This window comes from Lontra canadensis, unplaced genomic scaffold (assembly GCF_010015895.1).
Source record: "Lontra canadensis isolate GAN:19392208 unplaced genomic scaffold, GSC_riverotter_1.0 scaffold128, whole genome shotgun sequence".
Taxonomy (NCBI): domain Eukaryota; kingdom Metazoa; phylum Chordata; class Mammalia; order Carnivora; family Mustelidae; genus Lontra; species Lontra canadensis.
Genome location: NW_022631122.1, coordinates 774,835 through 789,441, shown reverse-complemented (window position 1 = coordinate 789,441; position 14,607 = coordinate 774,835). Strand labels below are relative to the sequence as shown.

The 14,607-nt window shown below is 45.6% G+C and overlaps 1 protein-coding gene across 2 annotated transcripts in view; it reads left to right on the top strand.

The window, feature by feature from the left end:
* The first annotated feature begins 1,676 nt into the window (after window positions 1-1,676).
* MCTP2 (multiple C2 and transmembrane domain containing 2) overlaps window positions 1,677-14,607 on the top strand; it is a 239,285-nt gene continuing 226,354 nt past the window's right edge. For both annotated transcript variants that reach the window (XM_032842343.1, XM_032842341.1), the window contains exon 1: window positions 1,677-1,765. The gene's annotated coding sequence lies outside the window, so the exon portion shown is untranslated. The remainder of the gene's footprint in view (window positions 1,766-14,607) is intronic.

Below are 14,607 nucleotides of genomic sequence, written 5' to 3'. Positions count from 1 at the left end.
CTCCCCCCATTACCTTCCCTCCCTGAGGAAGGGGATACAGCCTGCAGGGAGGCCACCACGGGAAAAACCAGATTCCCCTAAGCTCAGGTGACTCTGCTCTGACTGCTACGAACGTGTTTCATACCTTCAAGGCCAATGATTTCATGGCTCTGAGGCTAATTTTCCTCATCTTAAACCAGGAATATTATGAACTGTTTCACAGGTTTGTGAAAATTAAATGGGATCCCGTATTGTAGGCGGAGCCCCGAAATCAGAGAGCGGTGAGCGGTTCTGTTCATTCACTGGGAGCCACTACTGAATGTCTTCTTTGCGTGAAGACTACAGCTCTGCTTCCAACCAAGTTCTCTTGTGTTCTAAATGTTCTCCCTCCTGGCCCACAACAGTTCTTACCATGCTGTTATTCTCATTAGCCAAGGCTTCGTAAGTGTGGATCCGCGGGCCAGGACACCGCGGTTAAGTACTTTATGTAAAGCACTTAATTATTTCTCAGAATCTATACAATAGCTGTTATTTGAATCCCCATTTTTTAAAGACTAAGTGGGAATTCAGGGGCATTAAGTGAACTCTTGGGTTTATACCATCAGTTGCCAAGGCAGGACTTGATGAGGTCTTTCTGACTCGGAGCCCAGGCTCTTAACCACCAATCAGACCAATTAAATTCTCCAGTTGACAGGCCACCCACTCCCAACACCTATAGAACGCCAGTTCTGTCCCACACTCAGTTTAACTCGTATAACTCTCTTATATCTAATTCCTGCCCTTCCAAAGGGGTGGCCGGGTGTGAAGTTCTGACCTCCTGGAGGCAGGGATCCTATCCGGCCTGTCTCCCCCCAAACCACCGAGTGTCTTGCAAGGAAGACTCAGCACACAGGAGACACGAGCTCCTTGGTCGAGGAGAAAAGAAACCGACCAGGCAGAGATCAAGAATAAATAAAAGTGCAAGAAGAGTACAGCAGGAAAAGGAGAGGAAGGAGGAAGGAAGTTCATGGGAAAGGAACTAAGGGCAAATATTTGCTGAACGCTTTAGGGCCAGTCATGGTACCCAAGGATCTCTAAGGGTCTCTGAGTAGGAGTACTCATTGCGCTGGGCACGGAAATTGGCCCAATCTCTCCAGACCAGGAACCAAGGCTCAGCAAATAAAGAGCTCAGCACGTCTGGGTGGCCGAACTTGCAGCCACCGTCTTGCAAACATGGCAGGGGTTTAATGGGGTGCCTGGTTCTGGTACCTCCTGCCCGTGTCAGGGTGGTAAAAACGCAGCTTGCTCTCCCCACTGATCCCTTAGGGAGCGACGGCACTAAGGGGGGGGGGGGGGACTCCTCTGAGTATCCGCGAAGACACGTTACTCAGCCATTACAAGTTTGCAAGTCACACTTGTCCTCTTTCCTCACTTTGAACACAGACTGCTGGGGCGCATCTTCCTTTTCTGGCGAGCCAAGCCGGACCAGTGCGTTATGAGCGATCTCTTCCTCTTCGCCCGGCTGGGGCCCAGGGGCAGCCGCCCGCGGAGCCACCGGCCGCCGCGGCCGCGCTTTGATGGGAGGTGGCTCCAAGGTGACGCGCGGCCGCCTCCGCCCCCTGGAGGCGGGGCTGGCGGGCGGGGGCCTAGGAAGTCGGACCGCGCGGGAGGTGCCCCCGCCCCCGGCGCGTCCCGGCTGTTTCTGCGCGGCTGTTTCTGCGCGTGCGAGCGGCGGCCGCGGCGGGTCCCGGCAGGTGAGGGGCGCGCGCCGGCTCCTGGGCCGTCCCCGGGACGCGGCCTCGGACAGGTGAGGGCGGGGTCGGGCTTACCTGGCAGCGCGCGCGGCAGGGACGCGGGGGTAGCCGCCGGCTCTCTTCCCGGGCGGGCGCCTTCTCGCCACCGAGGTGAGGCGTTGGGGACCCTGAGGGTTCGGGCTGGGAATTCAGCGGAGCTCCTTCCCGGGAGCCGCGGCTTCCGGAATCCGAAAGGTGTGCCAAGGACGGGAGGCAGAAATCCGAGGGGGGCAGTCCTGGAGAGCGCACGAAGGGCGGGCGGCTTGCCCCAGGAATTCTTGGCTTTTTAAAGGACACACCTTTGGTCCCCTCGGGGCGCAATGGAGTTAGTCACCGCCACCGCCTGGGCTCTTTCTGCAGAGGTTAGCCCCTCGTTTGTGTGGGATTTCATGCGCTCCCTTCGTGGAGACCCGGAGGTTCAACTTTGGTTCCTAGCGCAGGCATTAGCGCAGCTGCCCAGAAGAAGAAAGCCTTAGGATAATTGTGTGGGGGTTCGAGTCTTGCACATTAAAAACAAAAATCCCAGAAAACCAAAAACAACAACAACAACAACAACAACCCAATACGGTGATGGTGGTGGTGAACTTGAGAGGCGATTGCTTCCGCAGTGAGGTCCTCAGCGTGCGGTCCATCTGTCAAGCAAATGGGGTGCCGAAGGCTTTTGGACATGGTTGGGTTTCCATAAACGGGTTAGAACATCTGAAGGAAATTCTGTGCGATGTCTGAAGGTTTCAGCGGCGTGTAGGTAGGTATTCACCCAAGTGCAGACTGGAAGTGACATTGGCAGGGGCGACTTAAGAGTTACCAAACAGCTTCCAGGTGAACCTTGGAACTTTACAAAAACCTGCTTCCCAACGCACTGAGTGGCAAACAGATCTATGGGTTATGATTCCTATTAGCATCCATCTTTCGCTTGGGTCAACAGCATTTAATTCAATACGTATTTGTTGTATGTCTTTTAAGGAAGAACCTCTGCGAGAGCCAGGTTGGCGTGCCCTTTGGTAGCGCAGGTGTTGATACAAAGGGGCACTTAGGGCCCTCATTCCGCGCAGATGGGTGCTCAGAGCAGGGGGTTGGGCCGCATTTCTTTAATCTCTGGTACTAAGCATTTAAATGCAGGGAGAATGCAAATCTTTAAAGAAGTCTGACATCCCAGCTGACAAGGGCTATGAAAACCATCCTCAAAATAAGGTTATTGGGCACTTTATCTTGTTGCGTAAAATACACAACGTAGATATTATTCCCCCTGTTCAAGCGAGAAACCCAGAAGGGGAGGAATCCAGCAGTGTGTTGAAAGTAATTAGTGGACCTGAGAGCGAAGGGGGATATTTCTGAATGCAAAACCCGTGCTTTTTCAGTCTCTTTGTATGGTTAAACTATAACCAGTCTGGGCCAAGAAGATGAATGGCAGTTTTTAAAATACAAAGTTTATTATGCGTCTTTGTTAACATATTTTTAAGGACCAAATACGTCCAAGAGGGACAAATATGGTAAAACTTTGTAGGTATTCCTTGTGTATTACACATTGAAGTAACAGTTAATTTTCTTATTATTCATATCCTTTAACATAGGTCAGCTTGATTCCATATCTTTCAGATGAATAGAAACCACTGTTTTCATCTAGAGAGGGCTTTGTGTGTGTGTGTGTGTGTGTGTATAAATCTATAATCACATATGAATATAACATTTATTTTAAAAGGTGTATCTATTTTTCCTTAAATCTATCTCTTGAAGTGTAGAGAGTACTGCAGTGCACTTATGTGGGAAGGAATCCTAATATTCCCAGTTTAGCCTTTGAGTGAGTGATCCATGACAACTCGTAATTTCTTCAAATTTCTGCCAACCACGAAAGTGATTTTCAAACTGCAGTTACTAGGCTGTAGATGAGAATGAAAATAGTCCTTAGACTTTTTAAAAAATTTTTTAAAAGTTTGTTTGTCAGAGAAAGAGAGAGTACAAGCAGGCAGAGTGGTAGGCAGAGAGAGAAGCAGGCTCCCTGCTGAGCAAGGAGCCCGATGCCAGACTTGATCCCACAACCCTGGGATCACGATCTGAGCTAAAGGCAGCCGAGTAACCGACTGAGCCATCCAGTTATCCCTAGTCCTTAGAATTTTAAATAATATTCCCGACACAGAGAGCACTTGCTTTCTTTAACCCTTCCTTATCATTGTTAGTAATTATACAGAGATATTGAGGGGTTTTGTAATTAAATTATCTTAAGGTGTTGAAAAAAAGTGTCTTTTGCGGGGTGAAGTGGGGAAGAGAGGCTCTTTGCCTGTGTTGGGAGGATTTGGTAGGCTCTATTCTGCCCGAGTTGTGCTTAGCACAATTTTTATTTTTGTTTTCATTTGACAGTGAAATCAATAACGCACCTTGAACTCCTCTTTAGGAATATTTGAAATGCTGACTAGAATGGGTTTGTAGATGTGTGCTCGGCTTGGTTAAGATTCTCTAATGGAGGGGCCAAGAGTGATGAATTAGAGAACTTTCCAGAAGACCGAAAGGGCCAGGGAGCAGAGTATGCATGAGATGTGAAGTGGGCAGATCTAGATTTTGTGACACCTGAAAGGCAAATGATTTGGGGATCTTTAAAAAAATAATGTAAAATTAATTATGAAAGTGAATGCTTATTTAGAATGGAAAAAGAAATGATCACCATTTGCTGGAGGTTTCTTTCTCTTTCAGCTGAGAACTTTTTGGGCAATTTACCAGAAATGCTTACATAAAAATGCTTCCTGATTGCAGCCCTCTCTCCCTGAGAACACTGAGCATCTCCCAGCAGCCTGTAGCACTCATAGGGGCCTCTGCCAGCGAGAGGACGGAAGCTGAAGCTCCATTACCATCAAAGAGTAAGAGGGCCAACTGTGGTTGTAGGCAAAGGACTCATGGTTCACTGAGCAGGATGAAGGCTGGTCGCTGGGCTGGGAGGGATACTCAGCTTATTGGGGACTCGGGGCATTTCATATCTAGTAAATAGCCCAGAGGGAAGACCCAGAGCTGCCTTCTAGGACCTTCTACTTTGCTTGGCTCTCCAGGGATGCCTTTGGCTGTTGGCGCTCCCAGCTCTCATTCTACCACTCATCATTAATGGAGGCTTTTCTATGTCCCAGGCACAGACTATGGCAAGGTCCTATTTGCCAGGGAGCTCCTACCCTCATGGAGCTGATTTCACTCTGATAGCACAGGGTCATAGGTGCTGGCCTAGAGCCTGGAGGGCTCCTGATGGCTTGAGCTGAATTTGGAATTGTTGGTGGAGTAACCAAGATGGAAGAGTCCAGGGAGGGCATTCTAGGTGGGTGGAGGGCTGGAGACAGCCAGAGGTTTGGACCCAGGTACTTTCCTCCATGGATGCAGTGAGACCCCTTTGGTCAGTGGTTCTCAGCATGTCCTTTCAGACCAGCTGCACCTACACAACTGGTTTTAATTTACTAGAGAGGCATGTTCTCAGCCCCCATCCCAGACCCTCTGCATTGGAAACTCTGTGTCTGAGGTACAGCGATCTGCATTTTGAGAAGCCCTCCTGATGACTGCAGTGCGTGCTAAAGTTTGAGACCCGGTGCTCTTGGTATTTCACGGATCTGGTTGGGCGTAGACTCCCCTGTGGCGATGGTAAGAGGGGAGTGGGATTCATGCCAATGCTAATATGCTATGACTGTGATATGAGTATCATTTATGTTACGATCACTGGCATTTATGGAGTACCCAGATTGTACTCAGGCGTTGTGCTAAGAAATAGGAACTCTTAATCATGAATACAACCCCACAAAGCAGGGCTGTTGTCACTTGCATTTAATGTGAGAAAACTGCAGCCCAAAGAGACAAGGGGATTGTCCCCGGGCACACAGCTGGAAAGCATATCAGCCAGGATTCAGGTGCTTTCCCTCTCTTCTGCCTGGGAGAGTTTTCATCTGTGTCTTTGTTGCATGCGGATCTTGTAGGAGAGTCTGGAAGGGAGACTTGAGACTACGTGGACTGGCCCTTTTTTTTTTTTTTTTAAAGGTTTTATTCATTTGTTTGACAGATAGAGATTACAAGTAGGCAGAGAGGCAGGCAGAGAGAGAAGGGGAGGCAGGCTCCCTGCTGAGCAGAGAGCCCGATTCGGGGCTCGATCCAGGACTCTGAGATCATGACCTGAGTCGAAGGCAGAGGCTTAACCCACTGAGCCACCCAGGCGCCCCAGGACTGGCCCTTTTTAACAATCATTGTCATTTGCTGACCATGTGGGTTTAACAGGTTTTTCTTTAGGGACAAATTGCCAGATGAGATAGGTACCATTTTGTCATTCCCTCCTTGTGGGAATTTCTAAAGTTTTAAAAGCAAATGGACACAATTGCATATACGTAATTGAGCAACATGGATGTTTCCTCCTTTCCTGGTATGGTGATGGGCTCATGTTCATTCCCCCCATGGGTAGAAGGTAGCCTTGTTTTGTAATGTGGGTTTCATCTGGGTATGGGCATGGGGACTTTCTTCTAAAGCCCAGCTCCCTGTCCAGGACACAGATGGCTTGAAGATGATAGTGTGTTTGTCTGTGAGGTCCTGGAAGGTACCTAGAAGAGCTGTGCTTTGCAATTTCACATTTTTTTTTTTCTTTCTGAAAATGATTGTTCTCCGCAACTCTCTATATTTTGTCATGGAATACCTCCATCATTTCAGGAGGAATGAAAAAGAACACAGGTGGGGCACCTGGGTGGCTCAGTGGGTTAAAGCCCCTGCCTTCGGCTCAGGTTATGATCCCAGGGTCCTGGGATTGAGCCCCACATCGGGCTCTCTGCTCAACAGGGAGCCTGCTTCCTCCTCTCTCTGCCTGCCTCTCTGCCTACTTGTGATCTTTGTCTGTCAAATAAATAAATAAGATCTTTAAAACAACAACAACAACAACAAAAGAACACAGGTATAGATGTGAGGACATGTGTGAGTGTGCCAAATGGTGGTTTGCCTTTGCGTGTGGACCTCAGGTTACTGAGCCTTCACTTCTCCGCACGCAAATGTTTAGACAAACGTTAATTTGAGTGCAGGGCAGGCAGCAGAACTTAATTCTGAGAGTGCTGGCTGTCTCAACCATGCATTCATGCATTCACATAGTCATTTGTTGCCTGCCTGGTTGTGCTGAGTGTTAATGTCAGGCACCGGAAGAAGATACAGCGGTGGCTGGACAGATATGATCTGTACAGAGTCGTGAGGACAAACTTGCTCACCGTGCTATGGCTGAATGGAGTCAGATGCCCTAATTCCTGCAGTGAGTCATTAGGAAAGGAGTTAAGAAGTTATCTTAGTTCAGGAGGGAGGCTGTAGGGCTTGGCTTAAGGCAACAGGGAAGCAGAGGTGTGTGAGGGTTTGAGAGATGATCTGGGAGATTGTGTAGGTGACAGGTGGTTGTAGGAGGATGGGGGCCCTGGGTTGGTGCTAGGATGACAAGTCAGGACAGAATTGTTTTGAACAAATAAAAATGAGTTTTGTGGACATTGTGAGTTTGAAATGTCTGCATGACTCCAAGGTAGAGGTTTGGGTGCATTGAATAATGCAGCAGAGAACCCAACTGAATAATTCAGCAGGTTGAGTAATATCAACAAATGAATGATGCCATCTCCCAAGGAGAGGGTAGAAGCAAGAAGCAGGTCACAAAGGAAATGTGGGCATTTCCCCTGGCATTGGCAGGGTAGGCACAGATTCCAAGTCCTTTGATGGGAAAGGTAAAAAGGGTCTACTTCCGCTTGTTCTTGAGAGGGTGGAGATCAATTCTCTGGCCCTTTTGCATGGTTGATAGCCTGCGATCTGGCCCATGGGAGGAGGGTGGCAATGTGGAACAGCAAATAAAGGCTGGCCGGAGTAGGAGTGGCAAGGGGCTCATTGAAAGCTCATTTGCAGCGTTTCAGCTCATATAATTGTCATAAGGTAAAATGCTTGCCATGTGCACTCTTAATGGGTTATTTTCTCTTGTTAAAAGTACTCACTATACAGGCTCCTGGCTCAGTGGGTTGAGGCCTCTGCCTTCGGCTCAGGTCATGATCCCAGGGTCTTAGGATCGAGCCAGTGTCAGGCTCTCTGCTCAGCAGGGAGCCTGCTTCCCCCGCCCCCGCCTGCCTCTCTGCCTCTCTGTGATTTGTGTCTGTCAAATAAATAAATAAAAATCTTAAAAAAAAAAAGTACTCACTATAAATATCTATCATAAATATTTGTATTTATGATAGATATTAATATATGATATCTGATATATCATATTTATTATGTATATCATATTTATTATAAATTATCTGGATCATTTTGTAGCTCATACAGATCAGCCAGTGCTGTTTTGTAGGTACTGCTGATACCAATACTACAAAATTAATTTTTGTGTAGAATATTAGGTTTCTGTAGGTGCTCAGAGTTGAGTTGAAGGCTTGTTTAAAAATTGTGTTAGAAAGTGGCTGAAATAAATAAATATGTGTTCCTTTGTCCAAAAGCTATTAATTGAGCATGCGTTATACGGAGTTTTTGTTGTGAATCATCTCCCTGTCCCCTGAGAGCTTACAGCCAAGATAGGAAGTCGGGCAGCTTTACAGATACTTGCAAGAAAGTGTGCTGTTTGCTAAGGATAAGGGGCAAGGTGCCATGGGAGCCAAGCGGTGAGAGGCTGGGCTGCTTGCGCTTAGCAGGACCGGGCAGTTGGAATGAGCCAGCAGTGGGCAGAAATCCCTCTGCGGCATGAAGCAACATTTGGAAAGAACAGACAGGTTTTCAGAAGTTGCTGGTTGCTTTTGAGGAACTGAAAGTTTATGATCAACTTTGTCCATTAAAAGTCAGACATAGGGACACCTGGGTGTCTCAGTGGGTTAAGCCACTGCCTTCGGCTCAGGTCATGATCTCAGGGTCGGGGATTGAGTCCTGCATCCAGCTCCTTGCTCAGCTGGGGCCTACTTCTTTCTTTCTCTGCACCTGCCTGCCACTCTGCCTCCTTGTGCTCTGTCTCTCCCCGACAAATAAATAAATACAATATTTAACAATAAAAATAAAAGACATATTCACGAGAGGTTGTGATCTGGTCAGGAAAACTAGAACAGAAAGTACTAAACTTATCTGTGTGAATGTCCCTGCGTTCAGAGCCAATAGGTGACTGAGGGGACGGTACAAAAATGAAACAAACCCCAATCAGACCAGAAACAAGTAAAAATGATTGTGGTGATTATATAATAATTTGTGTTTTGGGTGGTAGTGGGGAGGGGGGAAAGATGTTGGTGTTTAGTTTGAGAACTTCTTATATCAGAAAAGGATACTATATTATTATGTAATGTCATATAAGGTATATATACATTATAATGTATATATATAATATATATATAATGTGTATAATGTATATAGTATAATTGTATGTAACCAACATCATTATGATTAACAGTCTTACCCAGTGTAAAACATTGCATAATTATTACATATGTAGGTTTCTAGTCTGAAAATGGCCTTGGGGGGGGGTCAGTACTTCCACCTCCTGTTGCTCTTTCCTGAATGAGGTGGGGTCCAGTGGTGCTGCAGGCTTGCTTACTTTCACCTGGTCAGTCTGTCTGGTGAATGAGTCTGTCGCCATTTGTCCTCCGGCGATGTGCTTCACTTAAGCGAGAATTCTTGTCTGTTGCTGAAACAGGCCCTGTTAAGAACCGTCTCCATCTTCTCCCAGTCTTTGTGTCACCCTCTTTCAATGATTTTATTTGTTGATTTGACAAACAGTGTGAGAGACAGAGAAGGAGCCCAGGCATGAGCAGGGGAAGGAGCAGAGAGAAAGGGAGAAGCAGACGCCTTGCTGAGCAGGAAGCCTGACACGGGGCTCGATCCTGGGACCCTGGGATCATGACCTGAGACGAAGACAGACGCTGAAACGACGGAGCCACCCAGGCGCCCCTGGCGTCACCCTTCTAACTTAACTTCCTCTCTGGTGTGGTTGTCGCACACTTTGTTACATAGTTGAGTGTTTTGGATATTGTAAGAGTCTTCGGCGGATGTCGCTTTCAGCATTTTAGACCTGCCTAAACAGGCAGAATTTCTCTGACATTTCTTTCTTTCTCTTAAATCTATTTGCGCTGGCACCGAAACCTTTGGCTTTAGCAAGGGATGAGAAAGAGGGGTCTCAGGAAGTTTCAAACTCTGTTAATATTTGAACCAGAAGACATGGCCGACCTGAGAAGGTACATGATACATTGTTTCTAACATCATGAACTCTTTATGTGATTACAAAGAAAAAGTTTGAACAGGTTGGTGCCGCCCTGCTCATTAATAACCGATTGGCATTTACTTGCTTTGTTAACGACTTCCTTTCCAAATTCTGGCTTTGTGTCCACTTCTGCCTTTGCCACTGTGAGCTCAAGATTATAAATCAATAATTGAGTGCTTAGTTTTTGTGTTCCTTGCCAATATGTGCCTTTTCATGGATGTTTTTTTTCTTTTGGTGGAAGAAGCTTTTTTGTTTTCCTTGGTTTATAGGGCATGTGGACTCAGCTGGCATATATTTCATGTCACGTGCCAGCTACCTGGGATTATGGAGGTTCTACTAGGTGGCAGCATCATCTTATTCTGAGGAACCGTGCTGGATAAGAGTCATACCCATTTTATAGAAGAGAGCACTGAGACCCAGAGAAGCCATATGAGTTGTACAGGGTCAGCCTATTGGCTGGAATTTTACTTCCAACCCCCCCACCCTACTATTCCATCCTAAGCCTGGGCTATTTTAACCACTCCGTTCTGACTTATTTTCCGGTGACGTGGTTTAGCCCCAAAACTAGGGAGTCTCCAAGACTCATGACAACTAAGATGCTGGGAATTTCTTTGGCTCGTGGATTTGGAAGCAGCTGCTCTGTGCATCCCCAGGCTGAATACAGAGTTGAAACCCTTCACCGCAGAGGCTGCTTTAAAAGCCACATCGATAAAGCTTTGGATTCCTGCTAACCCCTATTCTGGAGATGGATTTGGCAGGATCTTGATAAACACATCACGTTAGAGCAATTTTCTGCCAGAAGCTTGTGAATACATGGAACTAGATGCTCTGAAAAGGTCTCTCTTTCCTGTCTGATCCAAGTGATGATTTAAAACACGAAATTGTTAGAATAAATTTGTGTAGCAAAGCAAGCAGTCAGTAAGTGTAAAACCCATGGCTCATTCCACATGAGAACAACCCCAGGAGAACAACTTCACTGTGTGTTTTTTTTTGTTAGTTTGTTTTTTAAACTGATGTCAGCTTTTAAATAGATACAGATGTTGACATTTTAAAATCCAGATAAAATTCTTGTGGTGCTGTTGATTGGATCTGGGTGTTTTTTTTTTGCTGTTCATTCATTTATAAATCTCAAGACCAAATGAGATCTTTTAAGGGTCCACAGTGTACAGATGGGGTTGGTATTCTGGTTGATGTGATCTTGGAGAAGTTAAGAGTTAACTTCTGAATGTTCTGCTTATCCCCATGGGGACTTCTGAGATACCTCTTGGGAACCTTTCTTTAATCTAGAGAGTCTGTTCACTGAGAACACGGAAGGAAATTGAGAATACATATTTCAAGCTCTATTCATTACACTTCCTTTAGGACTGCATTTTACCTTTCTGTTGAGGCTGGTGTGGTGTCTATGGGAAGCAGCAGGATATGACCAAAATGGCCCAGCATCTGTCCTCATGTCCCACCCATCACAACTTCATGTGCCTTTGAATAAAGCCCTCATCAGGGTTGTCTCTATCCATTCCAATTAGAAGTCAGTTTCTTTCAGGGGCTCCTGGATAGCTCAGTTAAGCGTCTGACTCGTGGTTTCAGCTCAGGTCATGATCTCAGCGTCATGAGATCGAGCCCCATGTTGGGGCTCCCCACTCAGCAGGAAGTTGGCTTGAGATTCTTCTCTCCTTTTGCCCCACACCCCATTCACACCCCCCCCCCAAATAAATACATCTTTAAAAAAAAAAAAGGAAGTCAGTCTCTTTCATGATATGCAATGCATGATGAGTTTGTTGTTGTTAAACTATTTTTAATGTAAATTTGGCTGAGCGATTCTGGCTCTCTTGTTGGTATAGTCTCTGGTTTGTAGTAATAACCTCAGTCTAGCCGGATTGAAAACCAGCCCTTGCTATGAGATTTTTTTTGTTGTTTTATTGTTATTTTTTCGCTAGTGGCTCTGGTTGAGAGCTGTCTTAGTGCTTAAAAATCATTGATTTTGCAGCTGCTTTTTTTTTTTTAAGATTTGATTTACTTATTTTTTTTTTACGTTTAATTTTTTTTTTAAATTTCTTTTCAGCGTAACAATTCATTGTTTTTGCACCACACCCAGTGCTCCATGCAATCCAGGCCCTCTCCAATACCCACCACCTGGTTCCCCCAACCCATCCCCCGCCCCTTGAAAACCCTCAGGTTGTTTTTCAGAGTCCATAGTCTCTCATGGTTCACCTCCCCTTCCAATTTCCCTCAACTCCTTTCTCCTCTCCATCTCCCCATGTCCTCCATGTTATTTGTTATGCTCCACAAATAAGTGAAGCCATATGATAATTGACTTGCTCTGCTTGACTTATTTCACTCAACATAATCTCTTCCAGTCCAGTCCATGTTGCTACAAAAGTTGGGTATTCATCCTTTCTGATGGAGGCATAATACTCCATAGTGTATATGGACCACATCTTCCTTACCCATTCATCCACTGAAGGGCATCTTGGTTCTTTCCACAGTTTGGCGACTGTGGCCATTGCTGCTATAAACATTGGGGTACAGATGGCCCTTCTTTTCACTACATCTGTATCTGATTTTATTTATTTATTTCAGAGAGAAAGAGAGAGAGAGAGAGAGAGAGAGAGAGAGAGAACACAAGATGGGGGCAGGTCAGAGGAAGGAGCAGACTCCCTGCTGAGCAGAGAGCCCAATGTGGGACTTGATCCCAGATCTCTTATTTACTTATTTGACAGAGAGAGAGAGATATTGAGCAAGCACAGGCAGGCAGAGGCAGAGGGAGAAGCAGGCTCCTCGCTAAGCAAGAAGCCTGATGCAGGACTCAATCCCAGGACACTGGGATCATGACCTGAGCCGAAGGCAGCTGCTTAACTGACTGAGCCACCCACCCTTACAGCTGCTTTTAAGATTACATAGAAAGCACAAATGGAATAGTGTAGAGCAGGACCTCTTTACACACACACATATATTTACACTATGTGCTGCTGTATGAATACATTTGTTTTCTGTTAACAAGCACTAGAAATATACTAGTGGTTCCCTTATGGAGACCTCTAGTCTGGGCCGAGTCACTTCTCACTGCATGCCTCTCTGCACAATTACAATTTCCTAAAGGCATACCTTGACAAAACATTGCCAGGGCCAGTTTGATGCTGGGATAACAGGCCTTTTTCTGTAGTCTTTAAATGTCACTTAAACAAACTCCTCCTCGGAGAATGAGACTATTAAAAAGACTCTGCATTTGTTTAACTTGTTAAAGCTCCTAAAAATGTCTTGGTATTTATTTGCAGATTTTATCAGCCAAACATCTCCATTTGCAATCAGGAGAACCAGTCCCCCAGTGCATGCTGCTTGATGTGATTACAGAGAGGAAAGTGTCCTGAGTGTTTCTGTCCACTCAGTAAGCCTTCCTGGAGGTCACTGCAGATGGGGTGGTCATGGAGTGGGACCAGTGAAGACACTTCTACGCCAGTAGGCATTGATGGAGCCTCATAGTGTGGCTTCCTTGACTCACCATGACTCAGTTACTGGGAAAAGCCCCAAGTCTGGACAAACCCTGGGCTCAAATATCAGTTCTGCCCTTTGTAAGACTTCAGTGGCTCCAAAATTCTGGTTTCTCATTTGTAAAACAGAATTTGCAAATATTCACCTGGGCGTGCTGTGAATATCAGTGGTAATCCTTGCAGAGTGCTTTGTGTGTAACACGTACTTTATAAATGCCTGTTATTCCAGGAAAAGAGGGAGTCTGGATCCTTCACCGTATCCACACTTTGGAGAACTGAGTGCCTACTATGTTATGGCAGCTTTTCCCCAGGGATCAGACACCTCTGCACTGTTGGTGTTTGGCTCTATGTTGCCTTCTAACCAGAAGAATGAGAAAAGAGAGGGCAGAAAGCAGGAATAGGACCTGGTACTAAATTGCAGAATATCGGTTTAAAAATTAAATGGAGACAGATCTTTTTTTCTTTTTTGAGACACATTTTAGGAAGCAATAAAAATTACCTAAATCCAGTCCATTTTACCCCACTGGAGGCTCTTATCTTTAGAGTTGAGACACTATCTCTTCCTTTTTTTCCTTTAGTTTTTTTCCTTTCACTTTTAAGGTATTTTTTCCCTTTTGCATTTTTAAGTAAGTCTTGACATTAGAAAGCTGATACTGGACATGCACGCATTGATCGTGTGCTGGATTTAGCATTTTCTTGGTGATTATAGTATAATTTGATGAAAGCCCAGCCACTCCTCAGGGAAACCAGACAATGTTTCCTAAATATATGTGGAAGAATTAATACCTTGGAAGTTTGACTTTGGAAGGTGACACCAAATGGTTTCATTGGGTTCACAGCCTACATTTCTGATGGCTAAAAAAGAGAAGGGGGGGAAAAAAAGTATTGATTAGCTAAGGATTTCGTGTTTAAATGGAACAACAGGGAAAACAGAAGCAGTTTCTGTTTTCAAAATGCACATCTCCTTGGAGAGTCAAGATAGATCTTCCTGAAAAGATGATTAGAGGAACCCTCTTGGGAGCAGAGAGGATTGTAAAGAGGCAAGTTCTGTTTGGACCGAGAAGTGGAGGGAAAATGTGACTTGAATCTGGAAGGCTGGCGAGTAAGTGACCCTCAAAGTCTTGTAGAGGTCGCCGGGAGTCATCGGGATTGTTTGTTTTTTTCAAAGATTTCATTTTTTAGAGAA